A 23,633-nucleotide genomic window follows, 5' to 3' on the forward strand; every position below is an offset into this window, starting at 1 on the left:
AGGTAAAGTAGTCCCAGGCCTGCCACACCCAAAAGACTAGACCACATAGCTCAGTTCCTTGTAACTGAGTTATGTGTGTGCCTCCATGTTGGCTGAACTCCCCCCCCCCCCCCCCGCAACCCCCCCATGTTAAATAGTCCCAAGTAAATAGTCCCATTCTAATGTTGGTCTTCATGATGGTTATGAGAGTATAAGAGAGTCTTGGATGAGGTTTTAAGGCCTTTGACCTGGCCCTAACTGGAAGGCTGACTTGCCAGTGAGGGCCAGGGGTAAGGGTCATGACACAGGACCTCTAAATCAAGAGACTTTGAAGGGCAAAGAGACTTGTGCTTGGAGGGCCCAGGTGCCTATGTTCGAACTGTACCCTCGTGCTAGAGAAGCCAGAGTATGTGCTTAGCTTGAGTGTACCGCCTTGTTCAGTACTGAAAACGTGGGGAAGGGAAGACGAGGCCTGAACATCCTGACATATCATTTTTGTGAACACTTTTCTTTTTTCGTGAAACATGGTTTCCCACACTATTTGTATTTAGAGGTAGAGATTGGCAATATGTTTATTAGTATAGGACCTTTTATTTTGACAAGACACCAATAGGACTGCGTTATTATTTGAAGATCGTAGCTTGCTCCCATCTGTAGATTTAAGATTAGATGGGCGTTTTTCAAACCCTTTTTGGAAGTTCAATAAACACCTTTGAACTTGTCACTTGTGTTGGTCTTTCTGTTGATACCATGCCTTCCTTATAGAGATCAGCATTTTTCTTTATGCAATTTGAACACTGCATTTCAGAATTTAAAGAATGATTAATGGACTTGGCCAAGTTGGTGTGGAGAAGGTGCACAGAGGAAAAAACATGACGTTATATTCTCGTGCCTATAGACTAAATATGAATCTGGCACAGAGCCCAATTTGAGCAGGAAGAAATTGGCCAGATCAGCATTTCTGCTCATGCGAAGTTAAAACTGCAGAAATGCAGGGGAGCAAATAAGCTTTTACTTCACATTTAATGACCTAGTAGCCACATCCAAAGGTAATTGTGATGAGATCAGGGTGGTAATTAGGCATAGCCCCTTTCATTCATCCTTGTTCATTCATCCAACTTACGATATTAACAAAAAACGCTGTGGATCAGAGAGCAAGGGACTACAGAAGGAAGTGGCTGCACTGAAAAGAAAACTCAAAAATCTTTCAAAAATTCTTGAAAAGGGATTATGAAAGGGAAACAAAGTGTGTGGACTCGCCATCTCATCGAGTTGAAATTGGGGCATATATAAGACAAATAAAGAGAGTAATGCCACAAAAACATACACGGATGGTACACAATTGGTAACATTTCAGAAACTTTATAAAAATGCTTTACTCTGACAGGGATTTCCATCCTACTACAAAAGTAGCTAGCAATTTGAATTCCACATCTTTGAAGAGCATAGGGAAATCCTTGAAAGCCCTCTAGATATGTAAAAGGTATGCTTATCAGCCTACACAAAAGCAAACAAAAATCACCTGGTCCAGAAAGCCTTTTTCTATACAATCTTTTTAGCCCATTGCAGCCTAAATGTTTCAGCAATTGGCCTCTGTAAGGTAATTGGAAGGGTGTAAGAATTTCACTGACAACGTCCGTCAGAAGCATCAGTGAATTGAATCACTAAGCCTGCAAAAGGACTCAGAATTTCACTCTTAAAGGCCCACTGTGTTGCTCATTTTGTTAGTCAATATCAAAACTCCTTCTCCTTCTTAAATGAAATCATCAAATTTGCAACAGTGCCTGTTTTTAAATAAATGTCACCATATCAGAAGTCTATCAAATCTCAACCCCACAGGGAGACAGATACCCTTAATGTGATGATCCTGTTTAAATAGGTGAAGAAAAAGAAAGGATCAAGGAGCCAAGATCCCTCAAATTAAACCACATTTACTGAATAACCCAATGCTCTTTGAAGAAATTAAAAATGACTTAAAATAATTGAAGGGCCTGGCACAGAGTAACCTGGAAGGGGCCGATTAATCTTTTTAAATTAACATTCTCCTGTACCTACGACATTCTTTTCAGACCCATCCGGTCAAGATACAGAGGATGAAATTGTTCATGCTTCACAGTTTAATATTAATTAATATGTATAGAAAGGAAGGATTTCCATGTTTGTCAAATTCAAATCTCTACAAACCATAATCTTAGCTCAGATCACCGTTCTGACAAAAAATTTTGGAACATAGGCCCTTCAGTGACTGGAAGGCTTCTGTTGGATGTGATATGTATGCCTAATAAGAATAAACACTGTCCCAAAAACGTATGTCAAACAGTGCTGCACTCAATATTAGAAGTTTAGAACTTCATTACAAGTTGGCAGGGCCCCATTTCCCTCACATTTACACCAAATAAAAGGTAATTTGGGATTCCCTCATGCAAGGACCAAGTGTTTATGGGAGGAGAGGGGCACAACTAACAAGAAATTCATATGTTTGTGGATGGTGTGAGGAACTCATGGTGGTCAACAAGTAAGACAGACAAGTGATCACAGTTCAAGGGTGTTCATTGAACAGTGAATGCTTTATGCAGGTTGGAAAAATGCCTAATCTAAACCTATATCTAAGATGGGAGAAAGCATCGACCATCAAATGAAACATATGGAAGTCCTAGTGGTGTTGTGTCAAAATAAAAAGAGCCTAGACTAAGAAACCTATTGACAAACCTAACAACTAATACAAAAAGGGGTGTGGGATAGTTCTTAAGAAAAGAAAGAAGTGTTCTCTAATAATATGTCAGGATGCGGTAGCTTGGGTCTCATTTTCCAACGTTCTGGACACAGGGTAAGATGGGAGCTTGGAGCACAGTACAGCCTTGGCTTTCTCCAGCACGAGACGACAGTTCTAATGGAGCTCTCCGGACACACTCTTGAGCTTTCAGCTATCAGAGCCGTTGATGGCAAAGCCTTGTTTCACTTGAAAGTATTTCCTTCGAGGACCTGACATGTTCAAATAATCAAAAGGAAGTTACTTTATCAAATGAAAAGTTAGTTTCCAATGTTCGCTGGGTGATGGGTTCACGCCTGGGTCCCCCTCTTCTGGGTGCTGACCCTTCCTGTATCGTATTCCACAAATCCTAAGGTCTTTTTAAACAGTTCAAAACACACTATTTCTTGGGACTTTAGACTTTGCCCCTCTTGGGATTTGCTTCTCATGTTTTCACACTGATGTAGATCAAAGTCTTTCGATTATACTGGGATTTAACTACACCTCCTGTATGACCACTTTGACCTCTTTCGAAGACTCTCCAACGGCCTTCTGGTACCAATAGTTTTGCTCAGACGGAGATCGACCAGTCTCTCTGAATTAGCAGCCACATGTGCCTGTTTTCCCTCTGCAGCTGGTCTCCCCTTAAAACTTCATACAGTTCTTTACACAGTTAATTAAACTTGGTTCAAACTTGCCACTTTGCGCTTCTCATTCAACACAGCCCGTTTCTTATCGATTCTCCCCTCAACTCACCGGCTGTGATGAATGGCTTGGCTTTTCTTCTTCATTGGAGTCAAGGCCGGTACCACGGTCACAGGAACTTATCTCGCCCCGTGTACCGCTGACATCTGATACAAGACACCTGTGCCATTTTTCACTGTCTTAGGCTCTCCTCCATGAAGGTTCAACGGTTCTGAGACGAAAAGGGCAAAGTAACTTCTCTTTTCGCCACTCTCTCGATTCCTGCCACCTTTCTACCTCTTTTGAACTGCTGCACCTGATTAGCTCCACCTTTTATCCCTGTGGGGAAGGGAAAGGGCCGCCAGGTGTGTGTGATTCTGATCAATTGCCTGACCCTTGGATTGGGACATGTCAGGTAAACGGCTCTGGTGTCAGTCCTTTGTCCTTCGTGTTGTGTTTGTGTGGAAAAGGGAGGGGCAGTGGTTTAGAATGTCCTACGTGAGAGGAGGGGGCAAATGAAGGGGGATACTGCGTCTCACCCATCAGTGTCCCACTCCCCGAGGACAACCCCCATCCAGGTGATCCTCCCTCACTAGTCCACCCCTAGGAATTGGATCCAATAGCGATGGCTGTGTCCTGGCCAACTGGATGACAGATCCACAGGAACTAGCTAGGGAGACACCTTCAGGTTTCTCACAGGGGTCAGAAATGAGAGACAGACACAAAGTTGTAATATTTTCAACATTAGACATTTTGTTAAAATAAAGAGGTTTGGATAAAGGCCTTTCTGTCCCTATCCTAAAGGGAGTTTCCCTATCTATGAAACCAAAACTAAAGATCAATCTGTGTCTCGTCATCAAAATTAGGGAAACAGTCCTTGTGTCCAAAACATATCTGACCCTCACAATAAAAATGAACACCAAAATGTGCAAGGCAAATACCTCTGCTTTAAATTCAATAAAAAGTGTTTAATAACCAAACTTGTAAATCCAACAAAACAATCCTTGTATCCAGGGGATGATTCCCTTCCCCTGAAGTGTTGAGTTCCAAAAATTGTTCTTTAAGAGTGGTAGAAATGTCTGTTTCACATAACACTTCCTTAAGATGATGAAGTGTATTTTCCCAAATAACGGTGCTTTAAGGAGGGTAAAGTATTTCTTGGCAACTTAAGAAATGAGTTAACACTTTCTTAGGGATTATGAGAAAAATGTTCTTTTCCAAACAGTGGCTCCCCAAGATTATTAGCAATGTCTCTTTTGCGCAACACTTTCTTAAGAATGGCAAAGCGTATATTTTCCAAGTAGTGGTGATTTTTATAAGAATGGCAAAAAGTGCCCCTTGTACTCAGCAATTTAGTAAAGAGGCTCTCCTGGTATACTCTCCAGCCAGAACCCCCTTTTCCAATGTCTTTTCCTTTCAAACAACTTGTATAGCTAGTCTCCTGGTATACTGTCCAGCTGGAAACCTTTTCCACAATGTATTTTCTGTTCACAAACTCTGTGGATTACCGGGTGTACTGCCCTGCCAGGAATCCCCCTCTGGGCTTAGTAGATCCCCTGGTTTACTCTCTTGCCAGATATTCTTCCCTTAAAGACTCACTGCCTGATGAACTTCTTTCACTAGATCTTCTAACACTCTTTCAGTGTTCTTTTTCTCTTTAAGTATAACGCAACTGTAGTATTCCTTCACTGTTTATAGTCTATTGGCGTCAGGCATCTCTTGTTCCAACATCCCCCATATTGGTATCACTTACATAAACAGGGTAATTGATGGAATAATTGTGCGTCGAAATTTGTGGCGCAAGCGTGAAAAAGCTAGTGCACGCGTGCGATTCATGGAAGGCCCTGCGCATGTTTTTCCAGGGATGTGCGCCAAATCCGTGCTTACCTTACACGTCACTGCGACTTTCCAAACGTGTGCGCTACAGGAACGGGGAAAGCGCACAACTTCTCGCTCACACACCTAAAAGGGGGGCGGAACACGGAGAATGGGAAACAACGCGTGAAAATGTAGGCGTAACGTGGGAAGTACCGCTGGGAAACACGCAGCGCCCACATGCTAGTGAACACCACGTATTCATGGAATTGAATAGGGAAAACCCACGCAACATCAAAACACACGCACAAATATGTCCGCCACACGAAAGCAGGCGGAAGCACCCCTCGCAGCATAAAAGTGCATGCAAACAACACACCAGCATATACAGCTACGATGAAAGTCCCATTCCTCGCAGCAGTGATCGTGGGACACAGCAGGAGGAGGAAAATAGCCAGGCCCTGCATTTGTTTTCCCAGGACCAGCCTTTTTGGGATGCCTGATGACCAGGTCTATGGCAGGTATAGGTTTCCACCTCATATAACCCTAGACCTGGTCACTGGGTGGGAGGATGAACTCACATCACCCACCCTGTGCTCCCATGCAATGAGCCCCTTGGAGAAGGTGCTCAATGTACTGCATTTTTTGGGCACTGGGTCATTTCAGCAGAAAACTGCCATAGTGGGGGGCGTCTCACAGCCCACACAGTCACGTTGCCTACACCAGGTATTGGCAATCATCACTGTGCGGCCCTCAGTCCGCAGGCACATGCCCAGAACACCCGCAGAAAGGCAGGCCATGGTCCAGGACTTCTACAGGGTGGCACACTTCCCCCAGAGTGCTTGGTGCCATATATTGCACCCATGTGGCCCTACGTCCATCTAGGGCCACTGAAAACATCTACCGCAACCACAAGCACTGGCATCCATCAGCAAGCAGGTTGTATGCGATGCCAAGGGAATCATCACCTCTGTCTATGCAAACTATCCAGGGTCCACCCATGACAGTTTCATATACAGAATGTCCGCCCTGAGCCGGGTCCTGGAAGCTGGGAAGCATGGCAACACATGGCTCATAGGTGAGTACAAATGCCTGTGCACACGCATGCATGTCACACACAGACAAAAACACAAGCCCAACTAATGACAACCATTATCGCCTTACCAGGGGACAGTGCCTACCCTTTGAGCACCTACATGATGACGCCAATACAGAACCCCACCAGCCCAGGTAAGATACAACGCAGCCCATATTGCAACCAGGGCCATAGTGGAGCGCACATTCTGAGTGCTCAAGTCACGCTTCCGCTCCATTGACCTCTCTGGCAGACAGCTACTATATGCACCCCCAGTAGTGTGCAGGATCATTGTGGCAGCATGTGTCCTGCACAACTTTGCAACACGGCGGGGCGTACCGGTGGACATGGTGGTGCCCCCACATCCCGAACCACATGCACAGGCGCTGCGGAAGGGGGGGGGAAGGGCACGTGGCGGGGCAGCCCGTACCCAGCTTGTGGCCACGTTTTTCACCTAAACTCCAACCCCTGCGGAGTGCACACAGGCCTGGCACATACCAGGTGACAATCAATGATGAGAAAGGGACAGTTAACTGTCACAACCTTACCACCCTGAGAATGTGTCCACAGAAGTGCTACATTGTGTGCATCCCTAGCTACTTAAACACAACAATCCCGTGTGACCAAAGGGAACACATGCACGGTGCATATCCCACCCACCCCCCTGCAAAACAGGGCATGAAAGTGCGCGTATGCCACCCAAACCCTCCCATCCTCCATGACCGTCTCCCACACCATGCCATGGTATGCAACGGGAAAACATCAAACCAAATGCACAACACATGACACAATCGTCATGAAGTGCATGTAAATAGGCACCAACCAATCACACCTGACATGGAATCTGAAGAAATGACTGACCAAAACCTCTCACCCTGAAAACTGTGGCATAAATGCATGCCACCAGTGGAACAAGCTGCAAAACTCAGAATTACTATTGCCATGCACATTGGACAATAGCAAATTGGCATTACAAACACTGTGTGCTGCGTGTGTGCCCCCTGCAACACACTGCTCACCAGACAGCACAGTGAGTGTGCATTCTGTTGGGTAAACTCCTTGTGTATCATGAAAAAAAAAGTACAATCTACCAAAAGTACCCTGTGATGCATGTACACGATCAATGAATTGGAAGTGAACATGGATTGTAGGGACACAGCATGCCTGAGAAGGCAATCTGGGTGCACGTGTGTGCATGGTGTCGTCGTAATTGGTGTGGGGGAGCGTTGGCTAAGTGTTTGTGTCAGTAGGGACATGCATTGAATGCATGCATGTGAAATGATGTGAGCCTCAGTGTCCTGTACACAGCACATGTGAACAATGCCCTCAAGGACCCCCCCCTGTGTGTTAAACCACACCAATCCCCTGACACCTCAAAATCAAACCCAACATAGGATCAGCCATTGATCAGCAGAACATACCATGTACAGAGCACCCCACATTGACAATGGCAGACAGTGAGCAATCACTGATTAATTGATTGATTGTAAATCTGTATACGGCCTACACACAAAGTGCATCAAAGTGCCTCAAGGAGGGAGGGAACAAGGCAGAATAACAGTACATTCCTACAAGTCCTTGAAACAGTCCAGAATGTGAAAAATAAAAATCAAATCAAAGTAGATAGTGAAAGTGCTTGTAAGAATAAGGGCGAGTCTAGGGAGGGAATGTTGGGGGGAAAAAACTAGCACCAACATTGCTATGCCTGACGGCAATAGTTGCAGTGCAAGAGTCACATAGGGGGGGGGGTGAGGGCACAGGAGGGAAGAGGTGAGGAGAGTAACAAAATAAGTGACAAACAATGGAAGGTCGATGAATAATCAAGATAGTGCTGGGGAGGGGGAGAAGAAACACAGAAGGGAAAGGGGGAACAGACGAGCTGTAATCAGTGGTGGAGGGACTGATGATAAAAGTAAGTGCCAAAATAAAACTCAAAAAGGTAAAGGTGGGGGGGTGGATGGACAGAGGCAGAGGGGGGAGTGTCTGCAAAGAACAAGCGGCTACATATCACCATACTTGACGGCAATTCGGGGAGTGCCAGAAAAAGACACTCAGAGGACAAGGAGGAGGGAAAAGGGTGGTGGAGAGGGAGGAGAGAAGGGAGGAGGGGGCCAAGGTGTAAAGGCAGGAAGAGGGAGAGGGGGAAAGAAAGCACACACAGGGGGCAGAGGGAAAGTAGAGGGTGCAGAAGGGGGGGTGACGGTGAAGGGGGTGAAACAGAGGGAGACTGGCGGGGGCAGGTAGAGAATGGCGGGGGCAGGGGAGACAGGGGGACAAACAAGGGACCCAGAAGGGTGGGGTACTGTGGTGGACAGGGGTAGACAGGGCCTCCGTTGTGGGCCTTTGGTAGTGGTGGCTGGCTCCAGCGTCCTGGTTGCCCGGATTGTCTCAAGGGACAAGTGCAACCAACGGGAGGGGGGGGAGCAGGGCCAGGCCACAAACGGGACAGTAAAGTCAAAAGCAGTGCGGCCATATTTCAAATGGCACAACAAAACACCAGGCAGGGCTGCAAGATGGCCAAAGCAGGGGAAGCAAGGAATTGGGGGTCAATGAAATACGTGGTCACAAGGATAACTCAGCATGCAGCGTTGATGTGGCATATCAAAATCACTGTAGGCTAAGTGTCCCAATGCAACATTGTCAGCACACGGACCCCTCCCACCATCAGTGTGCGTTACACAGCCAAAGGGTGAATGGTACCGCCTACAGCAGGAAGTGCATGAACATGGACAGTCAAGTCATAAAAAAAAAATCACAGGCAACATGATGAAATGCACAGTCAACAGAATACTCACCAAAAAGAAGTACATACATGCATTGAAGAAGCCATCCGGAATACCCACTAGGGGTGTACACACAAGTAGGACTGCATGCTGGCCAAAGATATGACGGAAGCCCAATGCCGCTGTGTAAGATGCTGTCACACCGAGCCATCCTTCCGAACCCATGGACTGGGGAAGCAGGAGTAGCATATGTGTCAGGACCCCAAGCAAAACACAAACACCAGATAAACCTGAATGGACCCTGCTGGAACACACAGTGGATGCCTTCAAATGCCACAAAGCACCACACTGTCACATGAATGCACAATAGAAAAAAATGTTAATAACAAATTGAACAAAAGAAAAATGAATATCACAAATGGCCACATATGACCAGGGGGGTGGTAGGGGCACCCAGGAGGGGGGAGGTACAGGGTACACCTCAACACCCACATGTGTAGATGTTGAGATAAAAAAAAACTCAATGGGCTCAGCGCCTGCAGGGCCCGACCTATGTGAGAGATAGGTTGTTGTCATCACCCTCTGGATGGAAATAAGAAGGTGGACGCGGCACACGCCTATCCGCGGCTTGCCCCTCAGCGGCAGCAAGCATGCGGGTCTGATAAGCCAAGTCCTGCATGGCAATGACACGTAGGTCTGCATGCATTACCTCACGTGTCACACGTGCTTCCTCCGGCAAGGACTCACGTGTAAGACGGAGTTCTGCCTGCATGCCCTCACATGACAAACGGAGCACCTCCTGGCTTGCATGGAGTTCAGCTGAGATGGTTCTTTCAAGCCGCTCCATCCTGTCTTGTGCCTGCCTACTCTCGCCCATCATGAGCGCATGAGAGTAGATCGGAGGGATTGGTGTTCCACCCTCAGGGCCTCACTGTGTGCCTCTGCCTGAGCAGCAAGTGTTTGACGCAGAGCCACCATTTCAGCCCAGCGCGCCCCATCAGAGGCTGCCATGCCCAGCCTGAGTGAGTGGCAGGTGGACCGCGTAGCCTGCTGCAGGAGCTCCACCTGCCTTTCAGGGGGGGAGGATGGAAAGGGCCACACTTTCCATACCTTGAGCCATTATCTCAACTGCTCCCCCCCTGTTGCCGTGCCATGGCATAGATAGCATGCTCCCACTCAGTTGACCCCGGTGGCGCACGGCCACCGCGTTGCCGGACACTACACCTGCCGGGGCCAAGGAGCCGTCGTCCTTGCTGGGTTGGTGCCGCCCGCCGGCCACAACACGTCATGATGCAGATCCGGCTCAACATAGTGGTCAGAGGAGCCATCAGAGCCTGACTCAAAGTCAGCTCTGGACACGATGGCCTGGAGCACCAGTGGGTTCCCGTGGGCTGCCACCCCACTACCACCACTGGTGCCTGGTTGTTGATGTGAACTGACCACCGTTTCTGGGATGACATCTTCATCCTCTGCCTCCAGTACGTCATCACCTGCAACATAAACAAAAGAAACATGAACACGCATGTCAGAAGCACATACCACACACATACAGCTCCCAACATTGACAGCCAATACATGAAGCAGACATGTCACACGCAACTCAAACCCCAACATGCATCCAGTGGCATTGCAATGCAGGGTTATCCCGAAAGCAGAAAAGGATGTGTGCAAAATGTGAAGCCAACACATGTATTGCATGTTGCACATCACCTGCATCACACACAACCTCTAGCAGGCACACATCCAAGGCAGAAATGAGAGATGGCAACAAAGATGGCACGTGGCATAAGCATGCGGGAACACACAAATAGCCACAGCTGGCAATCAAACCAAGCAGCAGGGAGGCAGGGTGAGCAGGTACCTGTGCCCGAAGGACAGAGGGTGTCCAAGTGCACAGTGCCAAGAGAGAAACAGTTCAGATAGGGAGAAGAGGGGCTAATGCAGGAGCAAATAGGAAGGTCTTGAGGTACTTCCGGAAGCAGAGATGTTTCTCCTCAAGTTTCAATGTGGCAGGTAGGCTGTTCCAAAGGGCGCCCCAGAAATCCTTGTGCACAATGCAGAGGGTCTAAAATGTAATCCTTGCATCCACTGGTAGCCAATGAAGGGATTTCAGAGCTGGAGAGATAGGATCCCAGGGCTTGAGGCCAAGGACAAGTCTTGCAGTCCTGTACTGGATTAGTGGTAGAGGGTGGAGGGTGGAGAGTGGAGGCAGGTAGAATTTTGAAAGAGGCTGTCACAGTAGTCGAACCTTGAGACAACCAGAGCTTAAGAGACAGTGAGCTTGTAGGTGAACAAGAGGAAAGGCAGAGTACCCCTGAGGAGGTTAAGCCAGAAGTTAAAATCTCAAGAGACGTCAGAAATGTGTGCGGAGAAGTAATGTGTGAAGTCAAAGGTGACCCTGAGGTTGTTGGCCTTGCAGGTGGGGGTAAGAGGAGGGCCAAGGGAGGCCGGCCAGAGAGTAACGGGCAAGAATGGTGAAGGTGTACCGATGAGGATAAGGTCAGTCTTCGTTGGCAGTACACCAATTTCAAATGGCAATGAGGCAATCAGAAATGAGAAAGGGAGAAGAGGTGGCCGGGGGCAGCCTGAAAATGAGTTGAGTATCATCAGCATAGCACTGGAAATTGTAGCAGAAAATGTAAATGCAGTAGGCAAGAGCTGCAAGGTGCCGTTTGAAAAGCCAGGCCGAGAGGTCAGACCCCTGGTGAACACCACAGGTAGAGAGGGAGATTGATGAAAGGAAGGACCCTAAGTTGTAGCTGGGAGGGTCACACACGCCAAACACAAGTCATTGAGTAACAAGCATCAATACTCACCGGACGATGCATCATAATCCATCCTCTCTCCCATTCCACAGATGTGTTCTGCCAGGATGAACTTTGAAGCGATCTCCTTGTGCTGAGTGAGTTCATCCTCCTCTGGTGCTGGCCCACCACCAGTCACCTGAGACCTGGCATAATTGGAGGCACACTTTTGTTTTGCACAGCGACGGAGGTCATTCCAACGCTTGTAGCAGTCCTGAGCCATGCACACCTGGAATCCCATGGCTGTCACACCATCCGCAATATGCTGCCAGTGGACCCAACGCTGGGGAGGCGTTGTATGGCACTGTGGGCCCACAAGCATATCGCGTTTCTGTGCCGACACGTAGTCCACAAGGAAGTCCAGTTCCTGCTTGCCGAAAGGCTTCTTCCTCGATTTGCCGGAGAACGGAGCCAGGTCCGGGGTCTCAGCCTCTTGCGCAGGAGCACGCTTCCTCCTTTTGGGCGGTGGTACTGACCATGAGTGGCCAATATGGCCCTGATCAGTGGGGGCAGTGGCGCTGGTGGACTGGACCAAGGGAGTGGCTGTTGGAATGAGGACGGAAGGTCTGGCTTGGGTCTGACTCACTGCCGGGGTGGTGTTGGCTGCATCTGCCCATGCAGTTACCACCACCCGGCTGCTTGGGGCAGCAGATGTCATAACTGCCCCAGATACATGTGCCCCGGACACAGCTACACTGGACACACTTGACCCGCACCTCCTGACAAGATGGAAATCGTCCTGGGAGTCATCACGCAACGCAACATGCACTACCTGACCCCGAGCCTGGGTGGTGGTCCCACAGCTGCACCTGCAGCTACCACCACCGGTGGGCCCGTGACAGCAGATGAAAGTTGCTGCTGGGTCATATGGGAGCCAGGTTGTGATGCAACAGCTGCATCCCCAGCAGCCACAGGGGGTGGTGGAATGTCTGCACCAGCATGTGGCTAGGCATCCTGCACCAGTGGGGCACCCCTGCCTCTTCCCCCTCTGTAGCCACCCTGGACTCCCTGTCCCCCCCCCTGGTCTCCGCGCCCACATGCCCGACCACGCACACCCCTGGGAGGACACCCAACTTTGCCGCCCTTACCCTTTGGTGGCTTCCCAATCATGGCACAGATGGTAAATAGCCGATGGGAGGTGCACTCATCAATTGTCTTGGGCAATTGGGTTGAAGGGGGCAGGGTACTGGATGGAATAGGTAACCCTGTGCTCCTACAAGGCTGCCTGTGACCCCTGGGGAAAAATGACGGGTCACGCAATTCTCAGGCACCCCCAAAAAAAAAAAAAAAATAAAAAGAGGAAAAATAAAAAAGTGAACAAAATAATAAAAATACTAAAGAATTATTAAAGAAAAATGTGCACGCGGCCCCAGTAGCCCACGTGCGTGGAATAAACCTCCTGTAGCAAGTTGCGGCACCCAGGGACACAAAAACACGTACGCATGGAACACGCGGGCTACTATGACCTCGAAAACGGTACGCGATGCACAGGGGGAACCACAGTGGGAAAAATAGCGTGCGCGACTCACTGTCTGCCTTGCGTGGAAAAGAAAAAGAAAAACACGCACTTGTATGTGTAGGTAACACCCCGCCAAAAGAAGAGGTACAAACTTCAAACGCTGTGAAGTAATTGCGTGTGAATCCAGAAGAGTAAACAGACGTGGTCTCCACGGAAAGCACGTACAACGAACTGCTGGCCCATGCTCACCTTTAACCCGGCTGAGGGAAACGCCTGCGTGCATCACGTCACTTACACGCTTACGCGCTAAGGCCCTTTCCTAGAATTATACGCTGACGTACTGTATTTTTCACGTGATGATTCACTCTGTATCAAGCTGCCCACGCGACAACACACGGAAGATCACGCTCCTGCCCAGAAGGCCATTTCGCTGCCCCCTGAAGCCCAAAGCCGCCTCCCACGAGCCATCTGCTGCTGCCTGCTGGCCACGTGCCCTGCTATTTGGTGCCTGCACATCAGCCATCTGCAGGTGTCCAGTTCCTGTGTACCCCTGCTGGAACAGAACACTCCCGACTGGTCTTCCATCGCTCCACAGCCCAGTCCTAGGACCCAGTTGCCCACCCACACCTGCCTCGGGGGTTGCCATGTCGGGGCAAACACCACCTGAGACCACTGGCAACCCCCAGCCAGAGAGGCAGAGGGCTGTCGGCTTCTCAGTCAGAGAAGTTGGCATCCTAGTGGAGCAAGTCCTGGGGCATTATGATGCCCTCTTCAGACGACCGTGCGCCGACAAGGAAGGACGGAAGAGGACCTGGTCGGACATTGTGGTTGCCATCAACGTGGAGGGGGTGGCAACCCGCGACTTGAAACACGTCCAAAAGCTCCGGGAGGACTTCAGATTCAGGACCCTCACGAAGGCCCGACGCCTCTTGCGTGCAGCGGATGCAGGGGGGAGCCGGGTCCAACTGTCCATCGACCAGATGAGGGTCCTGGAACGCATTGACCCAGTGCTTCACCACCAGGTCCTGGAGAGGCGGACCCGTTTGGAGTCGAGCAGTGAGTGTCTGGGATAGCCCATTCCACACAGTGCATGTTGAGGTGTGGCAGGAGTCTGCAGCTTGGACATATGTCTGATATGGCCCATGTATGGATGTGTGTGTGTGCTCATGCTGCATGTGAGTGCAGTCATGTTTGATGCACATCAATGATGTATGTGTTCCAATGCATGATGCCCAACAGCATGTGGAGATGCACACGTTAGCATTTCTGTGTATGTACTATGCCATGGTTGGGGTGTGACACAGGGACGCTGGTTCCACCATCACGTACGTGCACGGCGGACATGTGCGTGTGTGTTTGGCATGTGTGCGACTGTGATACGCCATGGATACATGTGGCCTGGACATGTGGGTACCTGATTGGTAGATGTGACTTAGTTGCCGATGATTGTACTGCGACAGGTGTTGGAGATGTACAGATGCATGTCTGTCTGGTGGCGTGTGTGCATGTGATCAGCACTCCCCAGGTTGCTTGTGACGTCATACCAACCTTTGGTTGTTCATGCAGTTACGTCTGTATGGATGCTGAGGCCTGTTGCACGATACCAGTTTATTGGTGCATGTGTGTGGGTTCAAATGATATGAGTGTTGGGGAGTGGGATGCCATCTGTGAAGTTTGACACTGCCACTCATGTGCAACTGACATGTGTGTATCAGATCAGTGCCCAGATGCCTGTGTTCTGTCTCTCCCTGTCTGCAGCGTCGACTGATGAAGAGGGTGAAGACGGTGCTGTGGAGCACAGCGGCAGGGATCCCACCGCCAGCCGGAGATGCAAGGCCCAGCTCCCCTCCCATGTACTGATATCTTCCGGGAGTGAGGAGTCTGGTGCTGCGTCCTTGGCCACAGCTGCCGAGGCAAGGTCTAAGAGGCAGAGGTTGACTCCTCAGCAGCAGTAGGGGCAGCTGAGCCCCCACAGAGGAAGATGGCATGGAGTCATCCAGGTTGGTGGGGGGTTTTGTTGAGGAGGAGGCCGTGGAAGCCCCACGCACGGGACCTGGAAGGGGGGATTCCACTGTTCTAGTGGTGCAGTCCAGGGACAGGAGGCAGCACAGGCCACCGCGGAGGTGCCTGTGTGCAATCCTGTCCCCGATGCTGTGAGTGCATCATCCCGCACCAGCAGGGATGCCTTCGTCCAGACCCGTTTTCAGGGAGGGGATGTGCAAACAACAACTGGCCTTCCTCTCCCTGCGGACGTGGCAATCTGTGCCTGTCCTAGCTGGTGTGGTGATGCGCCAACGTGGTATTCGGGATGACATGCAGGTTTTCGTGAGGACAATGCACGTAATATCGAATACCTGTTTTGCCACGTTGCACTACTAGGACAGGTCATCGGCACTGGGTTCCTCCGTGTGCTGGATCTTCTTGCGACCCCCTCCTCAACTGAACCCCCTATGTGCCAGTCGTCCTCCGTGCCATCTCCCCCCCCCTCAGTGTCACCTGGGCCCCCTGTGGAGCTGCCCCTCAGCCAGCGGCCAGGCTGCTGGAGGACGCATCCCTGCCACAGTCGGGAGTCAGAGGTCCAGAAGGGGTGGCCACCCCCCCTACAGATGGGAGGACGTGCAGGCATCAAGCAGGGCACGTGCACGGCGGCACCAGAGGATTCCATCAGCCTGGAGGCTGTCGTGGTGCCAGAGGCAGTTGCATTGGAGGCAGCAGCATGCTCAGCATGGGAGCGATCATGGCATGGGGCCATCAACATCCCGGGGGCAGGCATCGGCTGGCGGGCAGAAGGACCTAGGATTGGGAGTGTCTTCCGTGTGGTAGCAGTTGGGCCAGCAAATAGATGCGGAGCGGCGGACAGAGAGGGCACGGCTCACAACGGTCAGGGCGGAGAACTCAATGCACCGGGCTTTGAGATGGGCTGAGTGCCTTGAGGCAACTCGCAGAGAGTTGGAGGAGGCTATGGGTTGCATCCCTGCGAGACCTCAAAGCCAGGGAACAGGCCCGCCTCCGGAACATCGACATGGAGTTCAATGATACCCTGGCCCGGGACATCAATAAGTGAGCCGTCGGATTAGCCCGCTGCCTTTGCATATAGTTATTTAGGTTTCATTTGGTTTTTATTATGATTTGGAGTCCACAGACTTTGCTCCACTTTTTATATATAGTTGTATTTTAGTTTTTTGTTTTGGGATAATGGACCCTTCAGACTTTCATTTTCAATATTTCCAGACATGTACATACTTTCTTTTTTAGATGTTCACATGGAGAAATGTTTTTTTTATGCTTTTCAATTTAGGATTTCTTTCTATGGACTTTGGGGATGGACCACTTTCTTTTTTTCATGTTTTTGATTTTTATTTTTCCTTGGATTTAACTTTGTTTTTCATATTGCAATCATAATTTCTTCATTTGCATGTGTGGTTTTCATTTTGTTATTTGGTTTTGTTTTTAATACATTTAATTATTCTTCATTATTGGTGTGGTCTACTATGATTTATTTCGTGCATGTCTCCATGAGCATTGGCTCAGTCATGTGTTGGCTCTGTAGGACATTTGATGATGGGCATGCTGGTTCTTTTCAGACTCTCATGGCATGGGTAATTTACAAGGGAGTGGGTTCAGTGTATCCTTGGGTGTTGTTACTGGGGTGTGGGGGTTGGATTTGGGTTGGCATTAGGGCAATGGGTCTGTATTGTTATGACATGGTGTTGGGGGTACACGAGTCAGGGACTGCTGGCAGGTGCCGGTCAATGGGGAGGGGTAGGGGGGGCAGGACATGAGTCGGGGCCTGCTGGCAGGTGCCTGTCAATGGGGTTGGGGTGGAGGGACACGAGTCTGGGCCTGCTGGCAGATTGCAGTCACTGGGAGTGGGGTGGAGGGACATGAGTCAGGGCCTGCTGGCAGGTTGCTGTCACTGAAGGTGGGGGGCATGAGTCGGGGCCTACTGGCATGTTGCCGTCAATGGGAGTGGGGTAGGGGGGACATGGGTTGGGGCTCCCAAGTGCATGGTGCCATGTGGCCTGCCTGCGGGGCATGGTCAGGGTGGATGGGCCGTCTGCGGGGCATGGGGAGGGTGCAGGGGCTGCCTGCGGGGCATGGGGAGGTGGGGAGGGGCACACCTGGGAGGGCCCACACTGCCAAATGGAGTGTAAAAATCGTGCACCCCCGTAATACGTGTACCCTGCTCGCGCCAGGCCAATCGCGTGTAAAACTCCCTGCGCACCCCTCGGAATACGTGTACCCTGCTCGCGCCAGCAGAATCCCGTGTAAAGCACACTCTCGTACCCCCATATTTGCGCACCCGTTTGGTGAGGAGCCACATGCACCCCTGCAGACAGACAACACCACAGGGGAGACCCCTACAACCCTGGACATGCCCCACAGACAGCCCATCCACCCTCCCCATCACCCACAGGCAGCCCATCCACCCTCATGCCCCGCAGCCAGTCCACACCACAGGGGGGGACTTATTCCACGCCATTTGCCTGGCGCGAGTGGGGTACGAGTATTCAGAGGGATGCGCGGGGAGTTTTGCATGCGATTGGCCTGGTGCGAGCGGGGTACGCGTATTCCGAGGGGTGCGCAGGGAGTTTTATATGCGATTGGGTTCTCGCGTGAGGGCTGAGTGGCGGTTTTGGCACGTTTTCGTTGTTGGGGGGCTGTATGCTGGTCCACTGGCCTTTGCGGCATGTAGGGGATTTGTGCGGATGTTTTTGGCGCCCGGGGCGCGGTTGGAGGCGTAACTGGCGCTACTGAAGGGTCGCTGCACCACGGCTGGTTATGGATGTAAGAATCCATGAATACGCTGCGCGTCAAAATGGATCTTGATGCACGCGGCTGGCGCACGCTCCCTCCCTCTGTGCGCCAGCCGCGTGCGCCACTTCTGCGCTTGATTCCATTAATTACCCCCTTAGACTTGTTCAAGTTTTGATTGTTATCTTCATTGTTAACATGCATTGGCTTGTGGCAATATGTGTGTTCCAATCTTCCTTAATATATGAAGATTTATACAGTTCTTAAAGTTCATTTGCTCATGACAACATTCATTCCAGATTTCCCCATATCGACATCTCATATATGGAGACTTGTATGAATTCAGTCTTTCTATGTCACTTGCTTAATATTTAAAGTGAGTTCCTAATTGTTGATGTCCCCGTCGGTACGCACCAGTGCTAACAATACTCTTGGGCAGACTCACTGGTGTTTGCTGGCGTGTCTGACCCATGGGTTGAGGCGGCAGTGATGTCCGTGCCTCAGGGAAGCATTCCTGCTTTTGCCTTCACTGCGTCCTCGACAGCCTCTCCAGTGCTGCCGTCGTGTCCACAGTTCTTCTGCGGCACCTGCTCCGCTACTCTCGGTCTCTCGCCGTCCCGGTAGAAAGTGCAGGCTTTCCTCCACAAAGTTTTCTCATGTGTGTCTGCCTTTGGTTCTGCTTCCCTCTGCATCTCACTTCTCCTTCACTACTGCCATGGAAAGGCACACCATTTTTAAAAGTCCTGCACAGCTGATGGTTATTACAACAACTAGACTGCACATTGGTGTTTCTTTTGTTCCACATTAACTCATTCTCTTCTTCTTCATCCCAGTACTAAAGGTTTTACAGGAGTTGGAATCCAGAGGAGTTTTGGAAATTTTAAAATCACTTTGCTTTATGTTTTTGTTTACATCAAAACCAACATTAACAGGAGAAGTTAAGTGAGCATTATGGGCATATGAAGTGGGAATATGCCTAGGGTGTTTAGCACTAAGGGGTTTTAGGGTTTTACTACTGGAAGGATTGGTATGATGACAATATGCCATCAGGAATGTAGGTATTATAAGGTCATCTTCAAAATAATGGAAGAATACTGCGTCCCTCCTGATGGGGTCAACACATCTCCCTGAAACTATCTCCTCCCATATGATGCTCCCTCACTATACCACCCCCAGGGTCAGGATCAGGTAGAGGCTGCCGTCCCCTGGTCACATGGGAGGGGACTTCAGGCTGGGGGGGGGGTTCAGTGATGACTCCACATGATTCATCACAATGGTGACCTTAGATCCTTTAATGACGGTTATAAAAAGCCAGCTTAAGTGATAACAGATAAAAATATGTCAAAATGGATCACGTCGGGGATGAGATATTGGGCAGCATACTGAGAGTGGAGCTGCCAATGGGCGGGGAGCCAGCACTGCAGGAGTGCACAGTTGGTGCGTACCAGGCGTGTCATGGGCCGATTGGAGATCTATGAGCCTATGGAGGTGGAGGTGGAGGCAGGAGTTGAGCCCGGAGACTCGCATGCAGGCGTGAAACACTTGCAGTGGAGGTCACTCGCTGAGGGGAATCGGTGTTAGCAACATTACGTTGCCTTGATCCATGCACACCTTGCGGTAGGGCTATTGATCTGCCGGAGACCGGCAAGGACCACCAATACATCCGATTGACTTCCTTCAGTGCGAGATATAGGAACCGAGACACCAGGACATATTAACACACGGACAGACAGAGCAAGGAATCATTAATAAGGAATGGAAAAGGTGGACATTTCAAACGCATTCTAATGCTCCTATTGAGTCGTGTGATGGAAAGTGGAGGAAGGTATGGGAGATGGGTGCAGACAGAAGGAGGTGCGGGCCAGCGCGGGATACGGCAGCTCTCTCGCTGACTTTTACAAGTGTTGAATGTGAAGCCAAGGTCGAGGGGACCCAGTTCTGGGAAGGAGAAAGAGGCGGCAGAACTTTTTGATGTGGGCAACTGGTTCAGGCTATGTAAGCACAGTGCAGTCGTGCTGGCAGCAGCCATTTTTCTTGTGGGACAACCAGCTTAACCCATTAGGGCACGTGGAATATCAAATACTGGCCGGCGCTATGGCAGAGATATGAAGAACTGCGATATTATACCTTTTATTTCGCATCTTTCCAGATTAGTTATTACAAGGTGAGGAAAGGCAAAATGGCATTTTTTTTGCACTGCGTAACAGGCAACACAGCCATGAGAAACCGTTGGCCCAAGACCCAGTGATGGATGCGTTGGGATGGATTGAGAAATCGATGTAATGGCTGGAGAATACATTTAACAACATGAGTGAGAAAGTGGACCAGCTGAAGATGAGAACCGCCACACTGGAGCAGAGAACACACACATTGGATAAACAGTGTAGCCAAACGTTATCCCTGCCATCATCTGGCTACGCTTGAAACCTGTGGTAGGTCAGAAGGAGGACGACAAAGAGGTGCCATTTCTACCTGTGAGTTTATTGAAATAATCAACAAAAAGGCCTATCTATGCCCACCAAAAAGGTGTTTTCTCTACCTAAATGAAATTCAACTAGGGTGCTCATCGTCCGTGAGGTAGTGATGAATTTGTGAAGGGAAGTAAAGCCTTCAGCTTCCTTTGTCTTTTGCTCCCATGTTACAGGGAAAATGATTAGACTATCAGTAGTGGGAAACCGTTTCCCTTTTTTAATTCTTGCATTTTTATATTGCACACAGCATCTTACAACGCAGTGCAGTGGAGGATACCTTTGTATCACCCTGGCTTTTCACATGGGATTTTTGGTTACTTTTGTTAGCAGTACTTACAATTTTTGCATTATTTTTGGAGTGCATATTCACGTTTACCGCGTATGGCTACTAAACAAGGCTAGTTCCCAAGAATGGCTGTGCCAGAAGATTTTCACTTGGTCCTTGGCCATACAGTAGTGTGGCCTTCTTCCTGCACTCTCAGATCAGGAAAGCCCTTATAAGGTCATGCATTTGCCTAGGAAAGCTGCTGCTTTCGCAGGCTAGTGAGCCTTTGTGTGGCCCAGGAAGGGGGCTGGGACCATCTAGTCCCAGTCTACATCCCTAGTGCCATAAAGTCCGCTAAAGGGGCAGATGTGCAACCATTAGTTGTCCCTAAATGGACAACTAATGGATGTTTGAAAGGTGCAGATTCTTACCATTTGTGGGCTTGAACTTGCTGCCAGTTTGGGTTTTGGATAAGAGGAGGACTTCTGCAGCTATTTTTCAGACCTATGTTGGTGGCAAGAATCACTCTAAGAAAAGCAGACATTGAAGACCGGAAGACAACTTGTGAATGGCCCAGAATCCCTTCCAGTGCCTGGCCCAGAGAAGCCAGGCTCCTCTACCTGAGCTCCGAAGACTGTGAGCAGTGCTTCAGCCCTTGGACAGCACTTCAGAAGTGTCCCTGGACGACCCAGTGGACTGACCAGCTCTCCAGTTGGCTACCTTGTCAGAACGGTTGCCGTTCCGTGTTAAAGTCTCGAACTTTGGCGGTCGTCAGCTTGTGCCAACAGTTGTCTTCTCCCTGAATGACCGCTTCCTATCTTCAAGGGTACCTGTCCTGAAGTAGCTCTTGTGACCGTGACTCGAAGGATACCTGTAGTCACCTGCAAACAGTGATTGTCGCTGGAACTCGTGTTCCTTCATCCTGCGAGTGTGTCCAAAGTAGGCCTGCATCGTTGGATTCTAAATTTTTTCGCCCACAGATTACATCTTGCTGTTGCACCCGACCAGAAGAACCTTCAAACCTGCAACTCCTGGGCACCTCTGACCAGAACAAAGGGTGGAGGATCGAGGCCCCAGCATCCCCCAGATGATCCAGAATGACATTGGGTTAAATCCGAGACTGGGAGGGGGGGAAGTATGCCCCTCTGTCCTCCATAGGATAACATTGGGGGCAAGTCCCTTTGTCTACAGTCTACCCTCTGCTCAACCTTTGGCCATCAAACCTGGGTTTGGTATATTGGCCCTGGGTTAGCCTGGAAGAAAGGAAGAGAACTAACCTTATTCTTGGGTAAATTGTTATTGAATTTTTAATAAGTTTGAAACCAATCACCACCACACGCCCATTACATCTTTTTTAAAGAGAAATCGTAACCTGTGAGAAAGCGTGTGTTGTCCCCTGCAACCTTTGGGCACAACGCCCTATACATCTAACAGTAACGACTTCTAAAGATAGGATATTGTACTTGTGATTAGTGCCCATCACACTACTGCATCTGCATTACTTACCTGCATTGCTTATCTGAGTTATTTGATGAAGTATAATAAATGAACATACTGGTGATTGTATATATTTGTATTATAGAGTATTGTGTGATATTTCTACCTGCTAGTTTCATTTTTCAGTGTGTTCTAAATGCCTAAATGAATAAGGAACAAGTTACTTACCTGTAACTGTTGTTCTCCAGCATGGGGCTGGCATGGATTCACATGCTCATGAATATTCCCCGTCGCCAGGCTGTGAATCCTCAGTAAAGAAAAAATCAGTTTAGTTTCTGAACTGTCTTTTCTCCTAATAACCAATCACTGGTTTCTGGGTAATACTGCCCCCAGCCAATGACTGCCCTCTACCTAAGCCCCTCCTCTGGCAGTCATCTTCAGATTTGGTAGCACATAAAGTGGCACTAGGACCAAGAGAAGAGCCGCAGAGGGGTAGGCGGGAGGGTTCGCATGTGAATCCATGCCAGCCCCATGCTGGAGAACAACAGTTACAGATAAGTAACTTGTTCCTTCTCCAACATGGGGTTTGGCATGGATTCACATGCTCATGAATAAAGGATACACAGCAGTACACACATGCACAACCACGGGAGGTGGCAAGGCTCAACATTAAGCATTTCAACAACTCAACATTAAGCATCTCTTACCTCCTCACCAGGCTCACCTTCAAGCGAACAGGTTGTGCAGCACTGCTTGGCCTACTCCGGTCGACGCAGTAGAATTTCGAGAAGGTGTGCGTCGACCTCCACGAAGCAGCCCTGCAGATGTCCAGCAGGGGCACACCAGACAGGAACGCCGTAGTTGCAGCGATCGCTCTGGTCATATGGGCTCTCGGACGGCCAGGCAACGGTCGGTTTGCCAACTGTTGACAATGAGTGATGCAGCCGCAGAGCCACCTAGAAATGGAACCCTTGGAGAGGGCCTTCCCTTGGTTCACAGGTCCAAAGTTCACAAACAGCTGTGATGTATTTCGAAAACTCTTTGTGCGGTCCACAGAGAACTTCAGCGCACTAGCCAAATCCATCGAGTGCAAAGTCCTCTCAGCCAGCGACGAAGGCAACAGAAAGAAAACAGGTAACACCAAGGGCTCGTCGAGATGCAAGTCCAACGGCACCTTGGGCATGAAACATGGGTGCGTCGTCCTTAGCACAACCCTCGTTTCGTGGAATGTCAAGTACAGAGGCTTACAGGAGAGGGCCTGGATCTCTCCCACTCGTCGTGCAGAGGTGATGGCCACAGGAAACACTCTCTTCCACGATAGGAATTTCAGAGGCGCCAAATGCAGATGCTCGAACGGAGGACCCATGAGCCTAGTCAGCACCACGTTGAGCTCCCACACCGGGGCCGGAGCCTCCAC

The 23,633-nt window shown here is 49.7% G+C and overlaps 1 protein-coding gene across 7 annotated transcripts in view; it reads right to left on the bottom strand.

The window, feature by feature from the left end:
- USP21 (ubiquitin specific peptidase 21) overlaps positions 1-23,633 on the bottom strand; it is a 1,008,218-nt gene that overhangs the window by 463,218 nt on the left and 521,367 nt on the right. The window lies entirely within an intron of this gene.

This window comes from Ambystoma mexicanum, chromosome 1p (assembly GCF_040938575.1).
Source record: "Ambystoma mexicanum isolate Mex_15411 chromosome 1p, UKY_AmexF1_1, whole genome shotgun sequence".
Classification (NCBI taxonomy): Eukaryota; Metazoa; Chordata; class Amphibia; order Caudata; family Ambystomatidae; genus Ambystoma; species Ambystoma mexicanum.